The following is a 27,374-nucleotide window of genomic DNA, read 5'->3' as shown; positions in this document are numbered from 1 at the left end:
GGACAGCGCTGGCTCCCGGCCTCTAGAGTGAGATGAGCGCACAACCCTAGAGTCTGTCAAGACTGGCCCGTACGGGCAGGGGTACCTTTACCTTTACCTTTACCCATAATCTGTAGTAGCACAGCCCAAACTCGTTTTATCACTGCAAATTAGAACAGCACCTCAGGCAGGGAATCATTTAATTCAGTGAGGAGAGAGGGTGCAACTCAAAATCCCTCATCCTCAGAATCCCAGATAGAAAATAGAAATGACAACAACCAGTCTCAAAAGAGCACAGGATGGAGTAAGAGAACACTTTGAAAGCGTTGTTTAAAAAAGGAGGCATTCGCGTCTGCCAATGCCTCATTTTTTACATTTAGACAAATGTGCCTTAAAAAGAGCTGAACACCACTGTGGCGCATTACTGTCTTCCACATGGGGGCTTTGCTTATACAGATATGTAATTCATAACAATGTTTAGAGGCCTTCGCACAGTAGCCAGCTGACACCTGTCTCACTGCAGGGGATATAACTTCATTGTGCCCCATAGCACGGTAGTCTTACAAGTAAAGGGGAAAGTATTGATCTTGTTTTACAGATGATATATCAAGGCAGAGGAAGATGAGCGTGCACTTTCCACAAAGCGTTGAACTATCAGAAGCCCCATTTGTTTCCATGAGGATCAGGGTTATGGTATTGATCTACTCCATTGATCCTCCAAAAAGACCTGGTCATTAAGTGCCTGTTATGATGTAGCAATATCTGTGTTTATTTTGTAAGAGAGATTTTGTCCATCTTTCTAAACTCACTTAGCCCTGTTTATTCTCTTCAATCTGAAATGGGCTTTCAGCTGTAAACAGTTGCTTTTTTTGTGTGCATGGGGAACGTTCGATTCAGTTAGCAATCACCTGGCAGAAAACGTTATGGTTTCCAGCATTCTTGATTGTAACTGTCTTCCCAAATAGCTTCTACCCGTGGAGCAAAATGCATATCATTACCCCCCTCGTTTCTTGGGAAAATAATTAGTCCCTGATTTGAAATCAAAGCCACCCCATTCTGCCAGGCAGTAAGGGTTGGATTTGATAGAAATCTTCTTTTTCTCAGCTATCCTGGATGAGCTGATCTCCTGTGGCCAGCAAAGTCCATTCCCTTCCACCTGCAAAATGGGTGGTTGGCAGACTGCGTACTGGCAGTAGACATCAGAAGGCCCTGAAGTGACATATTGCAGGGGGTTGGACTGGATTACCATATATATATATATATATATATATATATATATATATATATATATAAAGGTAAAGGGACCCCTGACCATTAGGTCCAGTCGTGACCGACTCTGGGGTTGCGGCGCTCATCTCGCTTTATTGGCCGAGGGAGCCGGCGTACAGCTTCCAGGTCATGTGGCCAGCATGACTAAGCTGCTTCTGGCGAACCAGAGCAGCACACGGAAACACCGATTATCTTCCCGCCGAAGCGGTACCTATTTATCTACTTGTACTTGGAGGTGCTTTCGAACTGCTAGGTTGGCAGGAGCAGGGACCAAGCAACGGGAGCTCACCCCGTTGCAGGGATTCGAACTGCCAACCTTCTGATCAGCAAGTCCTAGGCTCTGTGGTTTAACCCACAGCGCCACCTGCGTCCCTCTACCATATATACACATCTCACTAATTTTAGATGTATTCAGTATTTTTACTATTTTTACAATTTTAAACTTCCCTAATTTTACAATCATTTTAATCTTTCAAAACTTGACTTCCTCCCCCCCTTCTGCAGTTCCTTAAATTTATTTTTAATATCTTCTGCATATCCAATACTTTGGCCATCTCATGAGAAGAGAAGACTCCCTGAAAAAGACCCTGGTGTTGGGAAAGATTGAGGGCACAAGGAGAAGGGGGCAACAGAGGATGAGATGGTTGGACAGTGTTCTCGAAGCTACCAGCATGAGTTTGACCAAACTGTGTGAGGCAGTGGAAGACAGGAGTGCCTGGCGTGCTCTGGTCCATGGGGTCATGAAGAGTCGGACACGACTAAACAACAAGCATATCCAAAATAGCTAATTTGCTCATTTATTCATCTACTTTAAATATATACTCTTATCAAACTGCAGCTTATTACAATAACCTTGCCAATGTTCTTATCTGTTCACAATTTGTCTGTACATATTCAATAAACCATTTCCATTTTTTTATACAAAAAAAATTGTTATCTTGATTTCTTATTCTTCCAATAAGTTTTGCCATTTCTGCATATTCTTTAAGTTTTTGTATCTTCCTTTGCTGGGACTTCTGCGTCTTTCCATTTTGGGGCAAGTGGAATTCTTGCGGCTGTTGTAGCATACATGAATAAGTTTCTATACAGTTTGGGTAGTTCTGTCCCGATAATTCCCAAAAGAAAACCTTCTTGTTTTTGTTGTACAAACGTTATTTCAAACATCCTTTTCAATTCATTTTACATCATTTCCCAGTAAGCTTTAACCTTACTCCAAGACCACCACATATGATAAAAAGAACCTTCTTTCTCTTTACATTTCCAACACTTATTTGATTTAGATTTATACATTTTTGCCATTTTGGACTGGATTACCCCTGGGTCCCTTCCAATTCTACGATTGTATGATTCTATGAAAACACTCTTAGCTTCCTTTGACATCTGTAAGATGTTTCTCCTGAGGCCCAAAATCTGAATTTCCTTTACATTTCATTTTCGGAGAAATGTCAGTGTGAATTTCACACACAATACTTCTTAAGCCTGGCACCCCAGTTATATTCGGTTTTTTGCACTGTGCGAGAATATTACAGCAATCCTTTTCTCTGCTCCATTTCCCATCATTTCCCAGTGCCTGCTCCAGAATATTCCCTCCTAATTGACATAAAAATCTAAGATCTATGGAGCTGGCCTGATACAGACCAAAACTAGTGGTCCAGCTATCCCTACCTATTCAGCTGGCAGAAACAGAGGCCATGGGAAATTGTTGTTGTTTAGTAATTTAGTCGTGTCCAACTCCTTGCGACCCCATGGACCATAGCACGCCAGGCACTCTTGTCTTCCACTGCGTCCCGCAGTTTGGTCAAACTCATGCTGGTAGCTTCGAGAACACTTTCCAGCCATCTCATCCTCTGTCGTCCCCTTCTCCTTGTGCCCTCAATCTTTCCCAACATCAGGGTCTTTTCCAGGGAGTCTTCTCTTCTCATGAGGTGGCCAAAGTATTGGAGCCTCAGCTTCACGATCTGTCCTTCCAGTGAGCACTCAGGGCTGATTTCCTTCAGAATGGAGAGGTTTAATCTTCTTGCGAAGATTAAGCCTTCTTTATGGTCCAGCTCTCACTTCCATATATCACTACTGGGGAAAAGCCATCCCAGAAGAGAAGCTGAGACTGGGACTGTTCACTCGATCATCTACAGCTATTTGGTAACAGCATAAATAAGCACATTGCTTCTTTTAGGTATGGAGATTCTAAAGCCAAATTATCTCCAACTTCTATCTTTTCTCCTTTCTCTTTTTAATGAAAACGTCAAAGGAAAGAAGAAGTTCTCTGGGAGAATCAAACTGTTTTTAGAAGGCAAATTGTTGCATGCACACACCAAAGCATCGCTCACCTTTGTGGAGCCTGGCAGAGTTTCTGCAGAACCCCAGGGCAGCAAGCAGAGCTAGTCTGTAAAAACAGTTGACAAGGAGAGAGGCTTGAGGTTAATAAGTATTATCTGATAGACAGCAATTGGCCAGAGCTGCCTCCTCAGATAGGAAGGTTTTGATCTTAAGCATTCCAATGTCACAGCAATGCAAAACAAAGCAGCAAACATATTTCTTAACACAGTCGGAGGAAGAGGGTGGGGGAAGCCTTCTGCGTGGAAACCTGCAAAAGCAGTAGAGAAACAAATAGCTTGGACATGACATCTGACATCCTCCTTGAGAGCAACAGGAGCCAAGTGTCATCTATTTGCTTGCCTGCTGACTGGCATGATGCGACCTGAGCTCATTTGTAACAAATATGAAATGTACAGCTACGGTTGCTTCTGCCTGCTGGAGTTTTTGCTCCCCCTCCGGATTAATTACACAAGCGAAGCATTCCTGAGCCCAAAATAAACAGCGGGGCTTGGGTCTGAAGAGTAATTAAGTGAACTAAATTTTCTTCAAGAGTCCAAGGCTGTAATTACTTGTGATGACTAATTGGTTGATCAATACTTTGATGACTATCTCTTGTACTTTACACAGCTTAGGGGGAGGACTGGAATATGTCAGCAAATAACCCCATTGATTTTGCCATTCCAAAAGCATTTCTGCAAATGCTACTCCTTATTTAGTCTGCTCTTGCATATGTTCACAGGGCAGCCTTGTTAGCTTCTCACATGTCTCGGGGTTCAAAGGGCCCTTGCCCCTCTGCTCAGTCGTTCTTAAGGATTTAAGTAGAAAGGAAATTAATCCATTTAAAACCTACTGCCAAATCCAACCAGGCAGACAGACGTCGGTTGCCTCCAACGAGCAAACTGCAATAACAACCCTCTTTCCTATGACTGGTCTGTTACAAGGCAACTGTCTCTCACCAAAGTGACTCTGAACTTCTAATCAGGAATAGCCATGGAAGAACACAGCCTTTTGACTCCTTCTAAAAGTCCCGCGAACTCTTAAAACTATCCCATCTTAAAGACCTATTTCATTTTGCAAAGGAGACAGTGGGGAAACTACATGTGAATGCTTGGGGGGCGGATAAGGGAGACTTGAGAACATATAAGCAACTGCCTTGCTGAATCACAGCAAAAGGTCACCTAGTTCAGTATCCTGTTTCTAATAGGTTGCCTCTAGAAGGTCACAAGGATGGCACAAAATTCATAGCCCTTCCCAGAACATGGCACCCACCAGCTCTGGAAATGGAGGCTTGCTTTTACCATGATAGCTGGCCCTTTGCTCCTGGTTCATCAACTACAAAATTACCACTTGAAAAGCAACTCCAGATAACTGGCACTATGCAATGATGTTATCTACCATATTTTTCGCTGTATAAGATGCACTTTTCCCCCTCCAAAAATTAAGGGGAAATGTGTGTGCGTCATATGGAGCAAATGCAGGCTCCATGGCTTCAGCGAAAGCAATGTGAAGCCCCCAAAGCTCCTGCCACGCTCCGGAGGCTTCGCGTTGTTTTTGCTGGAGCCAGGGGAGCAAGACTCTCCTGGCTTCAGGGATCGCCACCCAAAGCCTGGAGAGCGAGATGGGTTGGTGCCACCTCTCCTGGCTTCAAGACTCTCCTGGCTTCAGGGATCACCACCCGAAGCCTCGTGTTGCTTTCGCTGAAGCCTGGAGAGCAAGAGGGATCCCTCTTGCTCTCCTGGCTTCGCTTCGCTGGAGAGGTGCTGCACAGCTTTCCCTCTCTGTGCAGCGCCCCTTCAGCGAAGCAGGAGGAGAAATGGAATGGGCTCAGTTTCTCCTGCCGCTTCGCTGAAGGGGCACTGCGCAGAAAGGGAGAGATTTTTTTCCCTTGTTCTCCCCCTCTAAAACTAGGTGCGTCCTATGGTCAGGTGCATCCTATAGAGCGAAAAATACGGTGCATGATGATGTCGCCAAGTTTTTGGAAATTAGAGGGATTCTGAACGAAGTCCTCCCTAAAGTGGTGCATGCTCTAGTTATCTCCTTCTTGGACTACTGCAATGTGATCTACGTGGGGCTACCTTTGAAGGTGACCAGATAACTACAACTAATCCAGAATGCGGCAGCAAGACTGATGACTGGGAGTGGCCACCGAGACCACATAACACCGGTCTTGAAAGACTTACATTGGCTCCCAGTATGCTTCTGAGCACAATTCAAAGTGTTGGTGCTGACCTTTAAAGCCCTAAATGGCCTCAGTCCAGTATACCTGAAGGAGCGTCTCCACCCTCATCGTCCAGCCTGGACACTGAGGTCCAGTGCCGAGGGCCTTCTGGCGGTTCCCTCACTGCAAGAAGTGAGTTTACAGGGAACCAGGCAGAGGGCCTTCTCGGTGGTGGCACCTGCCCTGTGGAATGCCCTCCCTTCAGATGTGAAGGAAATAAGCAGCTACCTTATCTTTAAAAGACATCTGAAGGCAGCCCTGTTTAGGGAAGTTTTTAATGTTTGATGCTGTATTGATTTTAATATTCAGTTGGAAGCCGCCCAGAGTGGCTGGGGAAACCCAGCCAGACAGGTGGGTTATAAATAAATTATTATTATTATTATTATTATTATTATTATTATTATTATTATTACTGAGCTAAGCAATATGGAATTCTCTTAATAAATGTATATCAGGGCTATTGCTACTGACTGGAATTATTAAAGTCTGGATTTTTGGTAAAATGAGCACACTGAAATTTCATCAAAGGATTCTGAATACAGTGACATGCATTGTGCTGTGCAATACGGTCAAGGACACTTTCAGTTTCTTGTCAATTTACAACCATTCCTTCTGGCAAAAGGTATTCAAGGAAAATCAATACCGGATTCAGTTTTCATCTGCATTTATTTAAATGATTTGTGCAATTGTTTACCAACAGGCAATCTATAGCATAGCAGCTGCAGATGGCAGTATCATTTTCCAAAGGGGAAACTTGCCAAACCATTTTGTGAGGAACGAAAAGCTGGAAAGCATTTTATTTCAGATTGATCTACAGAGAAATAAATTGGCTCTCTCTTTCAGATTTCCAATATATCATACTGCAAATTTGTTTATACAAAAAAACAAAACAAAAAAAACACCCCACTATACAGTTGAATTGGCTGTCAAATTCACAAGGATATTGGAAAACCCATTGTTACCTTCATTAAACAAAAAAATGAAATGCAAGAATCAACTCTCTCTTATTGTTAAACCTTTTAATTGCAGAATTTATTTCCCCAATACCTTGGCTGTGATCCAAGAAGCATACGGAGAGAGCCGTGTGTGCAATGGGGCCTTTTCTTTTTCTTTTAAAAAGCATTTCCCACCCCCTCCGAGTTATCCTGCCAGCTGCTTTTAGAACTCAGGAGTTTTTAAAGAGAGATGTTGCTGCTGAGAAAGGGCCAGTAGTGGAACCCTGCTGCAAAAACACAGTCATTTTAAAGAAAAGAGGAACGCAGAGCACAAGTCAGTTAACAAGGAAAAAAATCGCCATTCTTTATAGGCTTAGGGTACCTTTCAGAAGGAAACTGAGACAAACGTGATGTGAAAACAGAACTTGGAGCAAATTCTGAAGCTACCCCACACCCCTGCCCCCTCTTCAGCTTCAGAGCATAAGTGACACATCCCTCAGCTCTAGAAAAGCAAGAAGGATTCTTATTGGTTGAGAGCACACAACAATTTGCAGTCTGGTTTGCTGTCCAGGCTGCAGAGCTAGGCTGAAGGTCTATCAGCCAATGAGGAAAGTGAAGACAGGTGGGTCCTGCAGTGGAATACCATCAAGGAAGCCAGTCAAGACAACCAGATGGAGAAAAAGTGTGTGTTGTCCTTTCTCTGTGTGGCCTCAGCAGGTGCCTCCTGCTCTCTCGTGAGCCCATTGCCAGCTCTGCCTCTCTTCTTCTGCCTCTTTCCTGACTCTACTGTTCATGTGGGAATTCTTGACCTGGATAAAAGTGGATGGTTGGTCCATAGCTGCACAGCACCTGAGAGTGCCAAATGTTTACTATGTCAATGAATTCCATTGGATGGGAGGCAACCGTGGGCAAGAGGCTATGACCTTTATGTCCAACTTTGTGGATTTCACAGAGGCTGACCACTTTGGGAAGGAGAATGCAGGACTAGATCAACCATCCACAGAGCTCTTCATGTGTCCATATAAAGCTTACATTAGTCTAAGTAGCCAATATTTATCAGATGACAGCAGAATCCAAAGACTATGTTTATGCTTCCACCTGAACCAGGTCTACCTTTGAATACTGCTGCACCACACAAAACCGACCCTCCCTTCCAAGGCCTTCAGATAACTTGTCCCCATGTCCATCCATTCTGCAGCTTTCCAGCCTACAAGCATCAGTCCTTTTCTCAACCCCATGACCCAAACCCAATTTTCTACTTCTTCCACATTCCATGTGTCATCCTTATAGTTTTTGAAACACCAGAGGCTAGCAAGCGTGGTAGCTTTAGACATGATGGCCAACATACCTGTTTTCTTCTGCCTCCCACCATGACAATCTCTTCTCTAGCAGTGCAGGCCAGGGGAGACAATCTGGTTGCTGAGTCATTTCACCATGGAAACTCATCTTGAAGTCACAATGGCTGCCTTTGTGTAATATTGCCAAGGATACAGATCAGCCTTGAGGGTGGTCTCATATTTTGAGTATCAAACCAAGTATTAAGATACTCAAATCTCTGGGCACATAGATGAAGACCCTGGTCTAACAATTTGGAATAGCAGCTTTGGGGCTTGATTTAGACTGAGGAAATGTCACAGGACTACAGCCAGGATTGCCCCTTCAATGTATTTTAAAGAGTAAAGGTCAGTGTCTTTCCAGTTTGGCTACCAGGATAGTTGTTCACAGAAAAAATAATTCCTCAATGTCTGCTTGAAGGCCACATTGTACCAAAATAGAAATAGACTTTATTAAGTCATCTGTTTTACAGGTATAGTCCTCTGTAACTTTGTGCACTCATTGGCCAGAGTTGATACCATTTCTGGTGGGTAATGCTTGTCTATAGCCAATGTGGGTCTCTGACTGCTATATCCTGATAATTCCAGACACCAGATCACCTATGCAAATGGATAAAATAGCATGCCCTGGAGAATTCTGGGCTGAACCCGTCTCCTTAATGTGCTAGCTTAGTGAACAAATGCATCCTTGGAATAGAAGAAGAAGATTTGGATTTGATAAGCTGCTTTATCACTACCCCCTAAGGAGTTTCAAAGCAGCTAACAATCTCCTTTTCCCTTCCTCCCCCACAACAAACACTCTGTGAGGTGAGTGAGGCTCAGAGACTTCAAAGAAGTGTGACTAGCCCAAGGTCACCCAGCAGCTGCAAGTGGAGGAGCGGGGAAGCGAACCCAGTTCACCAGATTACGAGTCCACTGCTCTTATCCACTATACCACACTGGCTCAAATATGCCACACACTGTCCGGCGGCAGAGGATTCAATCCCCACAGCAGGTTGCCAGGAACGGATAAGACAAGGAAAACTTCTTACCAACTGCTTTTTATTCAATATTCACAGAGAGATGCTTGGAAATGCAACCTCTTGGAATAATGGCATTACCCCGAGTGGGTCTCCACCCCATCCCTCTCTCCCTTCATGCGTCATCACTACGAGTGCTGAGAAGTACCCTCTGTCTCTGAGCTCTTTGCTCTCCTACTTTCAATGCTCACCGGGTTCTAGGAGAGAGGGGCTTTTGAAAGACATTGTGTCCATCGGCTGTCGCCCCTCTGGTGCATCTTCTTCCTCCTCTCCCACTATTTCCCGGCTTTCCCCCTCAACTGCCTCTGAGCTGTGACCTCCCTCAAACCCCTGTTGTAATTCTGAACTGTCTCCTTCTTCTCTGGAAGGGTCAAGCTGGGGAGGCAGTCTCCACCATTCCTTCTCTCCCCAGTCCCTGACACACACTACCTAAAAATTGTACAGGAAAGTATTTAGCATGGAATTCTGCAAAAGATATAAATGAACACCGGGCACATTCAAGTAACGCAAGCCAGGATCCAAAGGTGTATTTTAGGCTCCCTGGCAAATTTGAGAACATTAAAATCAAGGGTCAGCAAACTTTTTCAGCAGGGGCCGGTCCACTGCCCTCAGACCTTGTGGGGGGCCGGGCTATATTTTTCTGGGGGGGGTGAATGAATTCCTGTGCTACACAATAACCCAGAGATGCATTTTAAATAAAAGCACACATTCTACTCATGTAAAAACACACTGATTCCCAGACCATCCACGGGCTGGATTGAGAAGGCTATTGGGCCAGATCCGGCCCCTGGACCTTAGTTCGCCTACTTATGATTTAAACAAACAAACAAACAAACAAACAAACAAACAGCTGAGTGTAGTGTCATATCGCAAACAGTTTCTCTCCCCACGCCCCCAGTTTCACAAACAACAATATGGCATTGTGGGGTGATACACTCTCTGAAAGAAATGAAATGTATTTAGGAAGGAAAGAATGAAGACAGTCAAAAGCTTGCTCAAGTTCGTAAATTTACAGTAGTTCCGCAGTTCTTTGAATCCTGCCTAAGGAGTGCGGATCATTCATAAAATACAATTTTGTAAGGTAATTTGGGAGAAAGGTTCTTGTTAAACTAAGTACTCGTTATATCATGTTTTTGAAGAATGATCATACAGTGCTCAAAAACTGCTATATTTTGACAATTTTGTAGTTAATTGCACTTGCTGCTAGCAAACGGTGACCTTTAGCTGACATATTAATACTCTCAGTAATCAGCTAAAGGTCACATCTTGTTTAGAGCTGCCGCTTTTTCCTTGCCACATACTCCAAACACCAGGAAAACGTCTTCTGTGCCAATTAGAGGTGTTAATGTGGCAGTCAGAGATCACCAACTCTTCCATGAATAAGCTGGTTCAGTGGTTTAATCCCAGCAGTAGGAAGAGCTATGATGAAAATCTGATCCTCCAAAAGCCTGTCTCAAAAACACTAATAGGGTGACGTAAATTGTTACCAATTGGCCTAAGATTTAATGGGATTTTTTAAAAAAATGACAGAGCTGCTTCTGTGAAATCATTTACTTGTGAGTAGCAGGACTGCCAGCTAATTAAAGAGCTGTAGCTAATTTATCATCTCCTTAAACATTAATCCATGCTTAAATTTTTAATAAATTTTAATATTACCAAAACCCCCAGTATAAGGGCATTTCTGAAGGAAGTGAAAGATAATCAATAAACCTTTTATTTGGTTAATCTACTGATTATATTAGACTCACTAGAGCGGGCAATATGGAGCAGTACCAACTGAGGTAATGATCCTGCGATGCAATGATTCAAGCATGTATTAGGTTTATGTTATTGAACAATGTGATTCCAGATGAATTTGGTGCACAGAATTAGAGACTTGTATTACATTTAGTGTAGTGCAGTTTATTTGTACTGGATGTCTCTTTACCAGACATATACAGATATAGAGAAGTTTGGGAGCCACATATGACTACATAATGCTTGTGCATGTGGTTCTGCATGTATATGGGATAACATCCTAGGCCCTTTTAAAATATTTTTTTGTGAGGAGGGGTTATTGGGCTGCTGTTTTTATTTTGATTATATATTTTCTGGTTTTATATTTTGATTTTGTTCTGTGAACCACCCTGAGACCCCAGGTATAGGGCGGTATAGAAATTCAATAAATATAACAACAAAAACGACGAGACAAGGCATTATGTACCAGATTCCAATCTATGGACTGGGGTGAGAGACTGACATCTCTCTCTCTCTCTCTCTCTCTCTCTCTCTCTCTCTCTCTCTCTCTCACACACACACACACACACACACACACACACACACACCACCTTTATTATACACCTTTAGGCACCAGGCAAAAACATTCTTTTTTAACCAGGTGTTTGGTTGATCTTATTGCCACCCAACACCCTTTTAGAATGTGGGATGCTGGTGGCGCTGTGGGTTAAACCACAGAGCCTAGGACTTGCCAATCAGAAGGTCAGCGGTTCGAATCCCCGTGACGGGGTGAGCTCCCGTTGCTTGGTCCCTGCTCCTGCCAACCTAGCAGTTCGAAAGCACGTCAAAGTGCAAGTAGATAAATAGGTACCGCTCCGGCGGGAAGGTAAACGGCATTTCCGTGCGCTGCTCTGGTTTGCCAGAAGCGGCTTAGTCATGCTGGCCACATGACCCGGAAGCTGTACGCCAACTCCCTCGGCCAATAAAGCGAGATGAGCGCCGCAGCCCCGGAGTCGGCCACGACTGGACCTAATGGTCAGGGGTCCCTTTAGCTTTACCTTAATGTGCTACTGGAAGGATTTTTTTTGTCTTGTTGAGCAGTATGAAGAGTCCTTTTTGGCTGATGAGGTCAAAGGGCTTCATCAGGTCTATGAAGATGATGTACAAGCAGCATCTCTGCTCTCAGCGTTTCTCTTGCAGCTGGTGCAGTGAGAAAATAATGTCAACTTATGACCTCTAGACCTCTGTGACTTGAGATAGACCCTGTCAGCGAATGACTGTAATCTGCTGAGAACTAAATGGGCAAAGGCTTTCCCCCCACAGTACTCAACAGAGAGATTCAACAGTAGTTGTCACAAACTTGTTGGTCACCTTTGTTCTTATAGAGGGTCACAATGCTGGGGTTGCACATATATTATGGCATGGATCCTTTTCCCCAACAGTGCAAAAGAAGGCCGTGGAAGTGCATTATAAGGGAGGAATGAGGCTGGCTTTCAGCACTTCTGTTGGGATTCTGTCCTGTCCTGAGGCTTTACCACATGTCTGAGAGTTGTTGATGTTCTTCAGATCATCAAGGGAGAGAGAGAGAGACATCTAGCTTTTCCAAGTTAGGCAAAGTCTGTATGCTGTCAATTGCTTTGTCGGAGGCCATGTTTCCCCACAAGTACAGTTTAGATAGTGCTCTGCCCATTGCTCCATCTGCTTGCTGCGATCTGTAATGAGCTGTAATGAGACAAGGTTTTCAGTGGTGCAGTTTTCCTGACGATCCAAAGGCTGTATTCACACCTATGTACATTACGCAAGGGTTGCCACTGTCAGCAATGAGTTGAATGCCCTGACACAGCTTTAGCCAGTAGTCATTGGCACATCATTTGGCAATCTGCTGGGCACCACTGCTTACCTTTCTCTGTGCAGCAAGCATATTCTCATAGACTGAACACTTGTAGTTCATAGGAGCCTCGTGCATTGCAGTGATAACAGGCTCCATGTCCTTAATGTCAGCCTCAAACCAGTCAGGGACCTGCTGATCTCTTTTATGAAAAGAGGGCATACCTGTGTTGTATTTGCCTTTTTGATGTTGTTCCACTGTGCTTTGATGCTGCCTCTGGGCCAGTGTTTGTTTGAGGGAATCAGAGAAGCATGGCTTTTTGAAGGAATCAGAGAGGTTTTACTGATGTGGTTCGGCCTGAGCCATGTGTGAGTCAGTGTGAGCCATGTGTCAGATTCTACACACACACACACACACCACCACCACCACCAACAACAACAACAATAACAACCAAACAGCACTGAGCACAGTATTCTTAATGCAAGCCATGACACCAACACCTTATGTTGTTGTTATTTATCAAATGTATTAGTCACTTTCCACATATAGTCCCAAAGCGACTGACCCAGATGAGAAATGTATTGCATTGTGACAGGTGAAGGGACCATTTCCAAAACTTATACCTGAATTCCTTGACAGTTGGTGGTTTCTAGCTGTTGGCCATACTTCACCTGCTTGGGTGCTGAAGAAAACAGTGGCTCCTAGAATGTCGCTATAAAAGTCTGAGTTTATGAGGTTAAAAAAAAAAAGAGGCAAAGGACCCCTGGACAGTTAAGTCCAGTCAAAGGAGACTATGAGGTTATGGCGCTCATCTCGCTTTCAGGCCAAGGGAGCTGGTGTTTGTCCACAGACAGCTTTCTGGGTCATGTGGCCAGCATGACTAAACCGCTTCTGACACAACGGGACACCTCCCCACTGCAGTGGTACCTATTTATCTACTTGCACTGGCATGCTTTCAAACTGCTAGATAGGCAGGAGCTGGGACAGAGTAATGGGAGCTCACCTCGTCATGGGGATTCCAACCGCCGACCTTCTGATCAGCAAGCCCAAGAGGCTCAGTGCTTTAGACCACAGCACCACCTGCATCCTTTGAGTTCATGAACTAGCTGCCAACAGGGAGGCTTGAGTGACAGGTCAAATGTATACCTTTTAATAACTGTGTTCATAGGTGCCAACTCTATGGGGCTGAGGATAGCTCAGCACCCCCCCCGAGTATGTGGTGATGGGGCTGAACCCCCCCCCCAGTCTTGAGGAACCATGGCCCACAGTGACAGAAGGCCTTGTTGGGCCTACCTGTGGTGGTGGCAAGACTCCCCCTGCCTCCCAGCCTCCTACCAATGTGTGTGATGCCACACAAACACAGTGAGCCCTCCCCCCAATGCCACGTGGAAATCAGCCCCTCTGTGTTCATTGCCATCCACCTACCAGATTCAGATCTTACTCAGTCATAAAGCCCACTGAGGTAAGGTTACCAGATTTTTTTTTCCAAAGAATCCAGGGACACTTTTTTTATATAAAAAAAAGAGGGGAAAAATATTTCAAACAAATTATTTTAAAAAATAAAGAAAGAAGTAATATCTTCTCTTCTGTGATCTTCTCTGTCACGTGGCCTTCCTCTGCGCCTCAGCCTGCTCTCTTGGAGCACTAGCCGCCATGGAGTAGGCTCGGGTTGGGCCTGGGCTCGGCCCCATGTCCTCGTCCTCCTTGCTCTCCTACCCCTCCTCCTCAATGGCGGCAGGGGCAGGGCAAGGTTAGGGCTCCCCTCTTTTTGCTCCTTCCTCTTCCTCTCTCTTCCTTCTCCTCTCCTCCTTCTCACTGCATCAGCTCCGGGGTTTTTAATAGCCCCGGAGCGCTGTTGGGCAGTTGGCCGGGTGGCCAGGTGCTCTTGCTCCTGGCTCGATTTGGGTCACACGAGTGGGGGGAGTCAGCGGTTCCCCCAGTTGATGCACCGGGCGTCCCCAGTTCCCCCTTGGCAGTGGCGGCAGTCTCAGCAGCCCAGAGCCAGCCTGGTAGTGCAGTTGGCTCTGGCTGGCTTCAGGAGCTGCTCACTGCTGTGACGCCCACCATTTTGCCTCGCCGGAACTCCCCATATGATGTGTCTTGTGCTGTTGAACCAATCACACAACATTCATTCCCTACTAATAAATCTACAACACTTAAAATATAAATCCCAGGACATTATTGAAATCCGGGGACATTCCGGGGACGGATTTCGTCCGGGGACAGATTTGTAAATCCAGGGACTGTCCCCGGGAAACAGGGACGTCTAATAACTATACACTGAGGTGCTTTGGTCTAGTCATATTCTTTCAGCCTAAACATACTTCACAGGGTTGCTATAAGGCAACTGTGAGGTCACCAGCTATATGCTGCCTTGAGCTCCTTTGGTAGAAATGCAAAATGTGTGTAGCTGTATTGTACAGTTTCATTTTTGCCATTGATGGAGTCTTGAATTGGCCATTTTGACAAATTAGACTTCTACGTTGAGTAAATATGATTCTGGACTACATATGCAAATGCTGTACAATCTAGAAGAAGATACATAATATTCAGAGTACCATTATTTCAATGTAAAGAGGCAGGAACATTTGGAAGGGCATGAATTTGTTTTGCAGTGTTAATGGGAATTTTCATGTGACCTTTTCGTTCATAGCCTTAGACAATTCTGTTACTGGTCTACAAGCTGAAGAATGAGATCTCAGGAAATTGTTTTCATTAAAATCCATTTGCAAGAATCAGGTATTTAATACTGCAACTCCACAGGCTTTGGGAAATTTGGAAAATGGTTCACACATTAAAATAAATCAGAGGTTTAAGAGCCTGTAAAGTTTGCTATAAATTCTTATAGCGATAATGGTAAAAGGCAATTGTGTGCAGTAATAAACTACTTGAAATAGATGATGATTAAGCAACTTTAGATTGAATAACTACACTTCGTACTTAACTTTACTTTATCCACACACATTTTAACTTTGTCATGTATTTATCTGAATTTTTATGGCAATGCATAATGCAGAAGAAATTGGAGTAGTACTATATATAGTGCACATATATTTTACTCCAAGTTTAAAAATACAAATTGCATGGACACAAGCTTTATAGAAAACCCCATAAATTGTAATTATACTTGATTTTCTGACTCGGAAAACTTAATCCAGTATAAACTGTCAATACATTTATTGTAGTTATAGCATTGCAGGCTATTTGAATATGTACACTGTGTGTGTGTGTGCGCGCGTGTGTGTGCATGTTAGGATGTGTGCATTGAATTTTGAGTAACCCCAGGCTGATTTTGAAATTTTCAGGACTTGACAAAACCAAAATGGGCTCCCTCTGAATCAGCCCAAACCAAAGGAAGAACCTCCATAGCAATTCAGCCAAAAAGTTATAAATTATGTCTTTTTAAAAAAATAAATCAAATTTTAAAAGTGCCCAGCACAAAACACCAGGACCTATTTTTAATTTGACAGGTTTTAGCCACAAACATTACCCATTTCTGTCAAAAGGAATAAAGGTTATGGTCCTTTCTTTAAATTTCCCCATAATAACGAATGAGAAGGTACAAGTCTGCTGGTTTCCTGAACTGGGGTTCTGATTTGGACCCATGTTCTATGGTATATTATATGGTATATATATGGTATATTAGTAGTCCAGATGAGGAGAGACTTCCTCTCCTGACTTTCTTACTGTTTTCATTAGACAATATCATCTCCAGAAGATGGTGGCTTCTACAGCAGTCCCAGCCCATTGGACTGTGTCTAATTTAGGAACAGACAATTCCTGCTTGAGAAATTATGCTTTGGAGGGGATGCCAGGAAACCGAGAATTATGTTCACATGTGGTGGGGGTGTAAATATGTACAATTTTTCTGGCAAAGAGTGTTTAAGGAGATAACAGAAATCACCGGGTTAAAGCTGACTAGAAGCCCAGAGGTTATCAATTTACAGCTGCACGAATTATGATAGCTAGGAAGAGGAAGGGGCAAGCAGAATATAAAATGGAAGAATGGTATAAAGAGGTGTGGGATATAGCTATTAATGATAAATTAACATGTGCCATTAAGACAGGGAATATCCAGGAGCAATGATTATGGGGAGATATGGAGGGTGTTTATAGAATTTGTACTGTTAAAACAGAAAGGGGTCAAACCATGACAAGTGGTGCTGATATTCTGGGAGGTTGGATAGTTATAATGGAATGGTCTCGGTGGTAGGGTGCACATTTTTATTCATACATAAATAAGAATTATTACTTTGTCAAATAAATAAATAAATTAAAGAAAGAAAAGGGGGGAAGCATTTCTGTAGCTCAAGCACTCCTTGGCCATTTCACTTGGGCCCAACAAATCACACAATAAAAAAGAAAACGAAAAAAAAAGAAATTATGCTAGTCTTGTTCATACTTTTTGTGCATCTTCTGAGGAAGTGCCCAATTCATTTGAACTTTGCTTCCAATGGAAGAGTATCTTTTTTCTTCTATAAACACCACACTTCCGCTTCCATGCAGCCATTTCCCACGCCTTGACCTTTCAGATACGGATGGCTTCTTTTGTGCAATGCTGAGCAAAAGTGTCTGTGCTATGAACAAGGATGAATTCTAGATAAGCACACATAGGCAAAGACCCCTCCCCACCACACATTAACAGTTTACATTTTCAGAACAGACAGAAATAAATGTATGGTTTTGATATGTTGAGTCACCAACCCTTGCAAAAGATCTCAGATTAATTACCTCAGGAGCTGTTGATTTGATGGAAGGATGACGGAGAAAGGGCAAATTCTATAATTAAAAAACTCCTACTTCAAAAATCCTGATGGAAAAATTGCTAGTTCCCTACTGCTATGTCAATTACGACCCAAATTCCGGCAGTTAAGTGTGTGAGAGCCTGAATGAATCAGTACATTGAGAATGCACTTGGGGTATTCTTGACTTTTGGTGCTGACCTGCCTTATCTTCCACCTAGGGCAAGTGAAATTCACCAATGCTTTGATTTCCTTATCCAGAAGGATTTGTTTACAAGCTTAAGGATGTGGTGTATATCTTCAATAGTAGCTTATACAACAAGAAAACTCCAGTTTTCATATCATTTTTTGGTACCATTTTAACTCTTGCAACCAGTAAAGAAAGATTTGTACTCACAGGGCTATTTTTTCAGCTGGAACTCAGTTTTGGCACCTCCTGGGTGGGTACCATTGTGATTATAAGAAAATAAGGGAGCTCCACAATCTCTTTTTCTAGAAAAATAGGACTGCACGCTCATATTACTGGGCAACTCTTCTGCAAGGGTGTTAGATGATCTTTATAGTATTAAAATAACACTATAAGTCTGTAGGGGATTGTGGGAAATAGGTAAAAAGGTAAAGGACCCCTGGACAGTTATATCCAGTTAAAGGCGACTGTGGGGTTGCAGCGCTCATCTCGCTTTCAGGCCAATGGAACCGGAGTTTGTCCACAGACAGGTTTCTGGGTCATGTGGCCAGCATGACTAAACTGCATTCTGGCACAACAGAACACTGTGATGGAAACCAGAGCACACAGAAGCGCTGTTTACCTTCCTGCCACAGTGGTACCTATTTATCTACTTGCACTGGTGTGCTTTCAAACTGCTAGGTTAGCAGGAGCTGGGACAGGGCAACGGGAGCTCACCCCATCATGGGGATTCGAACTGCCAACCTTCTGATCAGCACCCCAAGAGGCTCAGTGGTTTAGACCACAGAGCCACCTGCATCCCTATTCTGGGATATGGACTAGGATATGCAGTAAATTCACACAGACTGCTGGACACCTGTTGATTCAGCCTTATTGTTTCCCTGTTCATAAGTGAGAGAACCCTCTAGAGTAGCCTTCCCTGATCTTGGATCTCCATATGTTATTGGAATACAGTCTTCATCATGCACAATCTGCATAGCCAAAGGTTGCAGCCCAACAACATCTGAGGCTCCAGAGTTGAGGAAGTCTGCTCTAGAGCATGACCTGCCCACTTCTATGGCAGCATATTGTAGGATCTGCAATCATGGCAAGCTTGCCCACCATCATGACTTTCTCATTGAGGAATCCCAATAAGCTTTTGCAGAGCAGAGTTTCAAAACCATGGATAATCAGCAATCTAATTACACCTGGTCTATGTTGCACCACAGAGTGGAAGGCCATAAACATGAGAGAGAGAAAATGGAATCCATTACAGAAGAAGCTATGAAGACTCATTCCATTTTCCAACACACTACAGTTTATTTTCATGGTATCATAAGAGGAAGCTGATAAAGGCAGCTTTAAAACAATAGCAGCGCCTCTATGTTTCCAAAGTGCTTTCATTTAATTGCTACTCTTAAAAATCAGAGTTTAAAATCAGAGCAATTATACACATTTTATCTAGGTTGTATTTTTTTTTTGCATTGATATAGGATATATTCCTTGTTCCCTTTTCTTTAAACATAAAAATGGCTCTCTCCTTTAATGTAATGGAAGTCAAATTAATATTTCATTAGGCCAGTTAGATAACTTTTACAAACCTCACTGATAAACAATGAAATGAAAAATCTAGCATCTCCCAATGAATTCAAAAACTTATTTAAATTCTTCACAAGAGCCGATTTTCTTTTTCTCTTGGGATTTACATAACCATTTGGTATAATTATCTCCTCTCTTTTTTATGAGCTCCTATAAAGGAAATAAAACATCTTTTATCTTTGCAGCTAAAGAACAAGTAGACAAAGCATTTTTCTTATTCCTTTCAAATTCCAGAGGTGATGATAAGGAGCCATTAGATAACATTGTAATCAATTGTCACGTCTTATAATTGAAAAATAAAGATGTAGAGCAGGGGAAGCTGGAGTCTGTCCCCATAACATTTATCATTTGGGATATGTTTTCCTGTTTTGTCTTATCAGGTTTTCAGTCATGAATACACATTTCTATTTTATGAGCTACCCTGGCAGTTTGCAATTACTCCATCCCATTTAATGGAACTAGAAAATGAATTAATGGCTCCTTCTTGCTCCACCGTGGCTCTAAATGTCCACCGCAGTGTATAGCAGTAGTTCAGGCAAAGAAGCAGCAGCAGGAAAGCAAAGTAGTAAAGAAAATTTCTATTTATGCACTGTTACATGCATTGGCGAGTGGCGGCGGCGGGAGGCATGTGTGCATCTATGGATATGTGCCTTGAATAATGGAGTAAGTTCTCCAACGGCTTGTGCATATCAGAGGCAAAAGAAGAATGACATCTTCTCATGCAAGGCGTGATCAAATAAAGTGAATTGAACAGAAGAGGGAAGGAAAGGGAAGCAATAGCTAGTGGAGCAGCTGTTTGCATTGGGAATTGGAAGACGAATGGCAAGTCCGACAAGAATTTGCATGAGCAGCTAGATGAAGAATAGTATGCTCATCACCACTTTGTATGGGGAAATTTGATAAGCAAGAGCAAAGCCGAAGCAAATTTTTTAAAATAACAACAGCTCACCTCCCAGGCTGAATGATGCACAATTAGCCACTCTGAACCCTTCTTTAAATGAGGACAATGTGCGCTAACATTAGGGGCTGAACTGGTATATTACACCTATCAAGTTAGCAAAAATGTATAAAGTCAGTAATAAATGTTGGAAATGTAAAGAAAAAGAGGGAACATTTTATCACATGTGGTGGGAATGTAAAAAGGTGAAATGCTTCTGGGAGATGATATATAATGAGTTGAAAAAAATGTTGAAATATACATTTATAAAGAAACCAGAAGCATTTTTATTGGGCATTGTGGGGAGTGACATAAATAGAAAGGAATGTAAGCTCTTTTTATATGCAATAACAGCAGCAAGAATATTATTGGCCCAAAAATGGAAGCAAGAAGAGTTACCGACGATTGAAAAATGTGGGATGAAGTTAATGGACTATGCAGAATTAGATAAACTAACAGGAAGGATTCGAAACCGGCAAGACCAGAAATTCACGGAAGACTGGAGTAAATATACGGACTATTTGAAAAGTAATTGTGAAGAACAGATGATGTTTGTAGGATTGCAAGAAGTTTTGTGAGGAGCATTATTGGAAGTATTGTAAAAATGGACAAGGGGGAGGATGATTTGTTAAGAGATGTAAAGGCAAAATAAAGTTAAGAAATGCATCAGAAGTGGTTAAAACGGTGGATCATCAGAGGTGCTGATGGAAATCTAAAAAGATTGTATAAGTGATAAGTTTTGTGGTACATTTTATAATTTATATGTTAAAATTAATAAAAATATTATAAAAAAACACTAGGGGCTGAACCAACATGCTAAATCACAATTTAGTATTTCATACCCCATGAGTCCAAACTTACATTGGCTAGAATATACAGCCACATTCCTTCTAGATTCTCTCCTATATTAATAGCCCCTGTGGTCACAATTATCCATCCTCTGGGCATATTCCATGTGCACTGCTGCCTAAATCCAGATTACAAGCAGGGCAGAGAAGGAACCAGGTGTGTTTATATAGTAAAAAGCATCCTTCAAATAGCTATTTAGCCCTATGACCTGCAGTCTGAATTATTCCTGAAAGAGGACTGGCGGTGTTGTTTAAGCACTGGGAAAATATGTTCGCCATTGCCAGTCTCCATTAGTAGCCTGGCAGGTGCATTTTGTGCTAATGGAAGCCTCCAAGAAGTCTTCAAGGGTAGTCTCATGTGCAAGGCATGGCAGCAGTCATCTTAGGAATTACTAGAATGTGAATAAGAAGGCACAGCTGGTCCAACAGTTTTAGCTGCTGAAAGGTGTTACATACCACAGACGCCGCTTGGATATCCAGTGAAAATGTTGGCTCTGTCATCACCCCAGACGCTGAACCTGGTCCTTTAGAGGGAGTGATCTACAATAGACTGAACACCATCTCATTGGTCACACAAATCACCTACCAACAGAACCTGTCAATTTATTTAGACAGAGTTTCATTTCATTGACCCTCATCCAGGTCATTACTGACCTCAGACATCGATTTAGTAGCTCCCCTGCCACACATGCTAATAATTAAACCATTTAGGCTTCATCACACTTTGATTGGGTAGAATATTGCCTGCCTATTTTCCTTCTTGGTTACCCTACTGGCAAGCGTCTCCTTGTGTTTATACATTTAAAAATCAGCACATTAGAGAATCTGGAGCCCTTTAAAAAACAAAACAAAAACCCCCCTCTCTGTCACTATTGAAGGTGTTCTAATCCATCAAATGATGCAGCGAAGACCCTGTGTACCTCCTGTCACAATTCCTGTTACCTTCCATGGGTGAAAGGGATAGCTTCTGAAGTTGAGAGCCTTTTTCACTCATGTAAACTCCCAGTGTGATTTAGACCCTGGGGAATGAAATCATGTGAGGAGCCAACAGAAATACAGTAATGCTGCAGATGTTCAGCTGTCAACGCCTGAAGGGTGGCAGGAGTGGTGGTGTTGAGGCAACATAAATATTATATATTTATATATATGTATATATTTATATATATGTAAATATATATATATTTATATATATATATATGCAATATAAATTCAACAAATAAATAAATAAACAAGAGGGGGTGGAGCCAGAGAACCCTCTCTGCCCCCTCACAGGATGAGGAGAATGATGGAAAGGGCTTTTTGTCGAACTGGAATATGCAGTGTGAAACTTCACCCATGCTGTGATGTGTTATATATAGCTGAAGGTCAGAGCTTAAGTCACCTTTGATTATACAAACACATTGTTATGAGTGGACGCAACTGTGAACAGATTTACAAAGTTGGGAATCTCAAGAGAGAAAATAAAGCAGTCCTGAAAAGGAAATGTTATCTGCACTTGACATGTTGCTTGTTATCACTGCAGTCTGCAGAAGCTCTCATGAGAGATAAAGTCTCCTGTTAATGTTATCCCTTATGCTATGAAGATGGTTCTGATAAATTTGACAGTGGCAACACGTACATATATAGTAGCTGCTTGAGACATGAAAGGATGTCCACTCTTACCAGAGCAATAAATTTACTTGATTGGCAGTGTCCCAAACAATCCAACACTAACAGTTCTTTTTAAATCGTAATTTGAAATAGATCTGTTCTCAGCCTCACCTAAGCTTAGTTGGAAAGGTTATCCCAGTTTTTAATCAAGAAACATTAACCATGTTCCTTCATAATGAGTTTCCTTAAAACAAATTGGGAACCAAATCTATCATGCAGATGCTCTCATTTTTTTATCTTGGATTCCCCATCCCCCCATGGCTGTTATTAACTATTTGTGGTTTTCAGGCTCAGACCTTACTTTCCCATTCATTCATGATGACTTTCCCTTCTCTTTTTCAGTGATGAGTATTTTTTCAGAACACGACCCACCACATGGCAATCTGATATTTGGCATATCCTGGAGAGCCGATTCATGCATTTCTAAGATCACACTTCTTCCATCAAATTGTAGCACTAGCGTCCCACTCTTTACACCTGTCCCCACTTCCTCTTCATTCTAACATCTGCTCCCACTTTCTCCTGCCCCAATACACTGTGAACATTCATGATTCCCCACTTACAGCAGCATAGTTTTCAATCAAAAATGCACCAGAGAGCTGGACCATCAAGAAGGCTGATCGCCGAAGAATTGATGCTTTTGAATTATGGTGCTGGAGGAGACTCTTGGGAGTCCCATGGACTGCAAGAAGATCAAATGTATCAATTCTGAAGGAAATCAGCCCTGAGTGCTCACTGGAAGGACAGATCCTGAAGCTGAGACTCCAGTACTTTGGCCACCTCATGAGAAGAGAAGACTCCCTGGAGAAGACCCTGATGTTGGGAAAGATGGAGGGCACAAGGAGAAGGGGACGACAGAGGACAAGATGGTTGGACAGTGTTCTTGAAGCTACAAACATGAGTCTGACAAAATTGCGGGAGGCAGTGGAAGACAGGAGTGCCTGGCGTGCTCTGGTCCATGGGGTCACAAAGAGTCGGACACGACTAAAAGACTAAACAACAACAAAGCGTAGACTTGAGTGCATAACTGTCACCACAGCAAGATGTGTGACAGAGCTGCCTCCTCTCTGTGAAATCATAGTGACAGGGAATGGGATGGTGGAGACTGCCTCCCCATCCTGACCTTCCGGGGAGGAGGAAGAGGAAGACAGTATAGATTTACAACAGGGGTTTGAGGGAGGTCACAGCTCAGAGGCCGATGAGGGGGAAAGTTGGGAAATAATGGGAGAACATTCCAGACGCACCATCTCCCAGAACCCGGCAAGCCTTAAAAGGAGGAGAGCAAAGAGCTTGAAGTCAGAGGGCACTTAGTGGCACCTGTCATAGCTGTCAACGTTTCCCCTTTTTTTAAGGGTAATTCCCTTATTCTGAATAGGATTCCTTGCAAGAAAAGGGAAAAGTTGACAGCTATGGCACCTGTAGATGAGGTGATGAGGTTGACGAATGAGGAAGTGGGAGGGACAGGTGGTGGAGATTCACTCAGGACAACACCATTATCCAAGAGGCTGGGTTCTATAGCCTCTCTCTGTAAAGTTTGAAATAAAAAAAGACTGTATGAAACTTTTCCTTGCCTTTATACTATTCCGGGCAACTAGCCAGGAGCCACGGACAGCATCCTGACAGCAGGGAGCAGAGAGCAATAGCCATTCAAACTACCTACCTTCCAACCTTTCTTGAGAAAGGAAATGTGGTTGTATGAATCAGTCCCAAAGTCACACATATAGTTGATTATTTGATGGATACAGGGCTGTGAATGTATATCTATTGGCCTCAACTTGATGGGGCACAAGCTGGCAAACCAATCTAAAACTTTTCCCCAATAGTAAAAGTTAATATATCCCCCAAATAAAACTATTCATCACCTATTATGGAGATTCATCTTGACAGGGCTGAGATGCAGTCTGACTGTTAACTGTTTCTGGCTTTACCAACCAAGACGTAAAGCAGAGCCTCTTTGTGACATCACACATGACATCAGAATGGCATGTTTGCATTCAAACTAGACTATCTCCATGCCAACAGCAATGACCAGTAAACTTCTGCAACCAAGTAACCATCAGCCTGACTACCCAGTTGTTTCTATCTAGACTATTGGATGGGGCTTTTTTGTTCTCATAATCAAAGCCTGAAGAAGAGCTGTGTATAATCTGAAAACCTACTTCCACTGTTAAAGAATACTAATTGTCAGAGACTGGGCAGAGGAGGAATGGTGGAGACCTCATCCCCATCCTGACCCATCCAGGGAGGAGGAAAAGGAAGATAGTTTAGATGTGCAACAGACGTTTGAGGGAGGTAGTAGTTCAGAGGCAGATGGGGGGGGAGAGTCAGAACAACACCGGGCTGACACGTTGACACTAGAAAGCATTCCAGACCCTCCATCTCCCAGAACCCGGCGAGCCTTAAAAGTATGAGAGCAAAGAGCTCAAAGACAGAGGGCATGTAGCAGCACCCGTAGAGGAGGTGCTGAGAAAGATGAATGAGGTGGAAATTCCCAGGTGTCCAAAAACGGTTATTTATGTATGCCACTACTGCGGCCTGTGTTTTGTTAGCCCCAAAATGGAAAACGAGCGAGGTCCCAACTAAAGAAGAATGGCGACTTAAACTGATGGAATATGCGCCGCTTGCGGACCTAACACACAGAATAAGAGAACAAGAAGAGCATATGTTTAAAGAAGATTGGAAAATGTTTGTTGAATATATGGGGGGGAATTGTGTACACTTGAAAACGTTGGCAGCATTAAGATAAATTCAACAGTGTAAATAAGTTTTGATGGCTGTAATAATGGGATACTGAATGGTTTAGTTTATATAAAATATACACAATGTTATGCAAAATGAACCATGGAAAGAGAAGAAAGGAAGTTTTTGATATTTTAAGGTTGTTTAGATGAATATTCTAAATTGGAAAAGAGAAAATTTAATAAAAAATGAGAGAGAGAGAGAGAGGATGACGAATGAGGAAGTGGGAGAGATGGGGGGGGGGAGATTCACTTGGGACAATGCCATTATCCAAGAGGCTGAGTTCTATATCCTCTCCCTGTAAAGATTGAAATAGAAAAGGACTGTAAGTAACTTTTCCTTGTCTTTATACTTTCCTGGGCAACCAGCTGGGAGCCGCTGAAAGCATCCTGACACATAGACAACTGTGTCCATGATACTGTATTATGTATGTTCATTATGTGTCCTCTGCTCTGAGCTTGAGCCTGGACTAGGATTCTGAGCCCTGATTCGATGCATGATATCCAAAAACGTAGCATTGTCAGGGTTTGGGCTACTGGTATGGGCTCTTAAGCTCCGGGTTACGATTCGCAGCTTGTGGGTTTAGACAACCAATCATGTTGAGAGTGGGAGTGGCCCAGGTCTTCAGAAATACATATCAGCAGTTGTTGTTCTCTTTCTAATGCCTCAATATAGCCTGTAAACTGATTCCCTGCCTTGGGTATTGCTTGAACCCATATATACTTCATCCTGCACACAGAGCTTAAGCACATTTATAGATGGCATCTGCATAGGGTCTTTCTGACATTTTACTGAAGGTACATGACGGTGTAGCTAGGGGATATGATGTTGCTTCCTTGTCTACAAACATTCAGGATACATTCAGGGGTGGGGAATATTGTGCTAGTTTTCCAGATTAGCCTTGTTCTGTGTCTAAGAAACCCTTATGTTTCCCTCCCCTTATGGTTTTGATGAGGCTGCATTTTAAATTGCATTTTAACCTGTATTTTAAATTGGTTTCCCCCCCCCCCATTATGTTTTTACTGTAATTTTACTGCTGTTAGCCACCCTGAGCCCAGCTCTGGCTGGGGAGTGTGGGGTATAAATAATTTATTATTATTATTATTATTATTAATAAGCACAATAAGCCTTCGCACAACGGTGCTGGGGCTCATAGAATGCAGCAAAATACTGGCTATTTTGTCCATGGGCTGGGCTCATGGGAAAAAGCTGTCTTGGCTAATTGTCAAAACAGGGGGAACAAAAATATATGTTTGATGTTTCAGCTATTTGCCTGCATATATTTAATAGCTAAGATTGCTGTAACATGTAAATAAAAAATGTGTAATGCTCCCTCTATAATAGATTAGTTGTTAAAGTGGATTAGTTATTAAAATCACTCTGGCTTTTACATACCAACAGAGAAACTGCCCTGAAATCTTTTATAGGCCCTTTTAAAACAGAAGCCTTTATGAAAGAGGGAGAGAGAAATCTATGCATGTAGTTATCCTTTCATTTAAAAATTAAAGCATTTCCCCCCCATAGCAGAATGGTTCTCTGCCAAAGACGTCAGAAATTTGGAAATCGAAGTAGACACCTTACAAATAAATAAAAAACAGAAGGGATGGTGAAGATATTTATGCCACCACACTTTCAGCAAGTACTGTTTATGGACTCCTAGTAATAGATGAGAGGTTCCAGTATTTTGATATTTCTTTGTATAAAGAATTCCAAGGGCAGTGCTGGGAAATAATGAAATAGTGATTCATGAATTGCCAGCCTCTTTCATCAAATCTGTTTAGACACTTGTTCTGTTAATAAAACCTAAATGTAAAACAGTCCTGCTATTCATATTTCATATTTATTATTGACGATTCCATTACGGCAAGTGATTTATCTCAGTATTCTTCGGTTATTAGTTGCCTTACGTCTTTTTGCCATTTACTTATTAAATTCTCTTTTTTGGAGAGGTTTCATTTCATTCATAACATTATAAATCCATATATATATATATATATATATATATATATATATCTCACAGTGGGTAGTTAGTTTCTCCTTGCCTCTCATTATTATCTACCAGAGGTTCCCTTTATCACA

General features: G+C 42.4%; 1 long non-coding RNA gene across 1 annotated transcript; it reads right to left on the bottom strand.

Annotated features, from left to right (window-relative positions):
* Positions 1 to 21,053: 21,053 nt before the first annotated feature.
* Positions 21,054 to 24,476, bottom strand: LOC128416908 (uncharacterized). The gene is made up of 2 exons (XR_008331349.1): positions 24,217 to 24,476; positions 21,054 to 21,456 (listed from the first exon to the last, which is right to left on the bottom strand). It is a non-coding gene; the product is annotated as an uncharacterized LOC128416908 (long non-coding RNA).
* Positions 24,477 to 27,374: the final 2,898 nt, after the last annotated feature.

The sequence above is a fragment of the Podarcis raffonei genome, chromosome 7 (assembly GCF_027172205.1).
Source record: "Podarcis raffonei isolate rPodRaf1 chromosome 7, rPodRaf1.pri, whole genome shotgun sequence".
Lineage (NCBI taxonomy): Eukaryota > Metazoa > Chordata > Lepidosauria > Squamata > Lacertidae > Podarcis > Podarcis raffonei.
The sequence above is the reverse complement of the archived record's forward strand: the minus strand, read 5'-3'. Positions and strand labels throughout refer to the sequence as shown.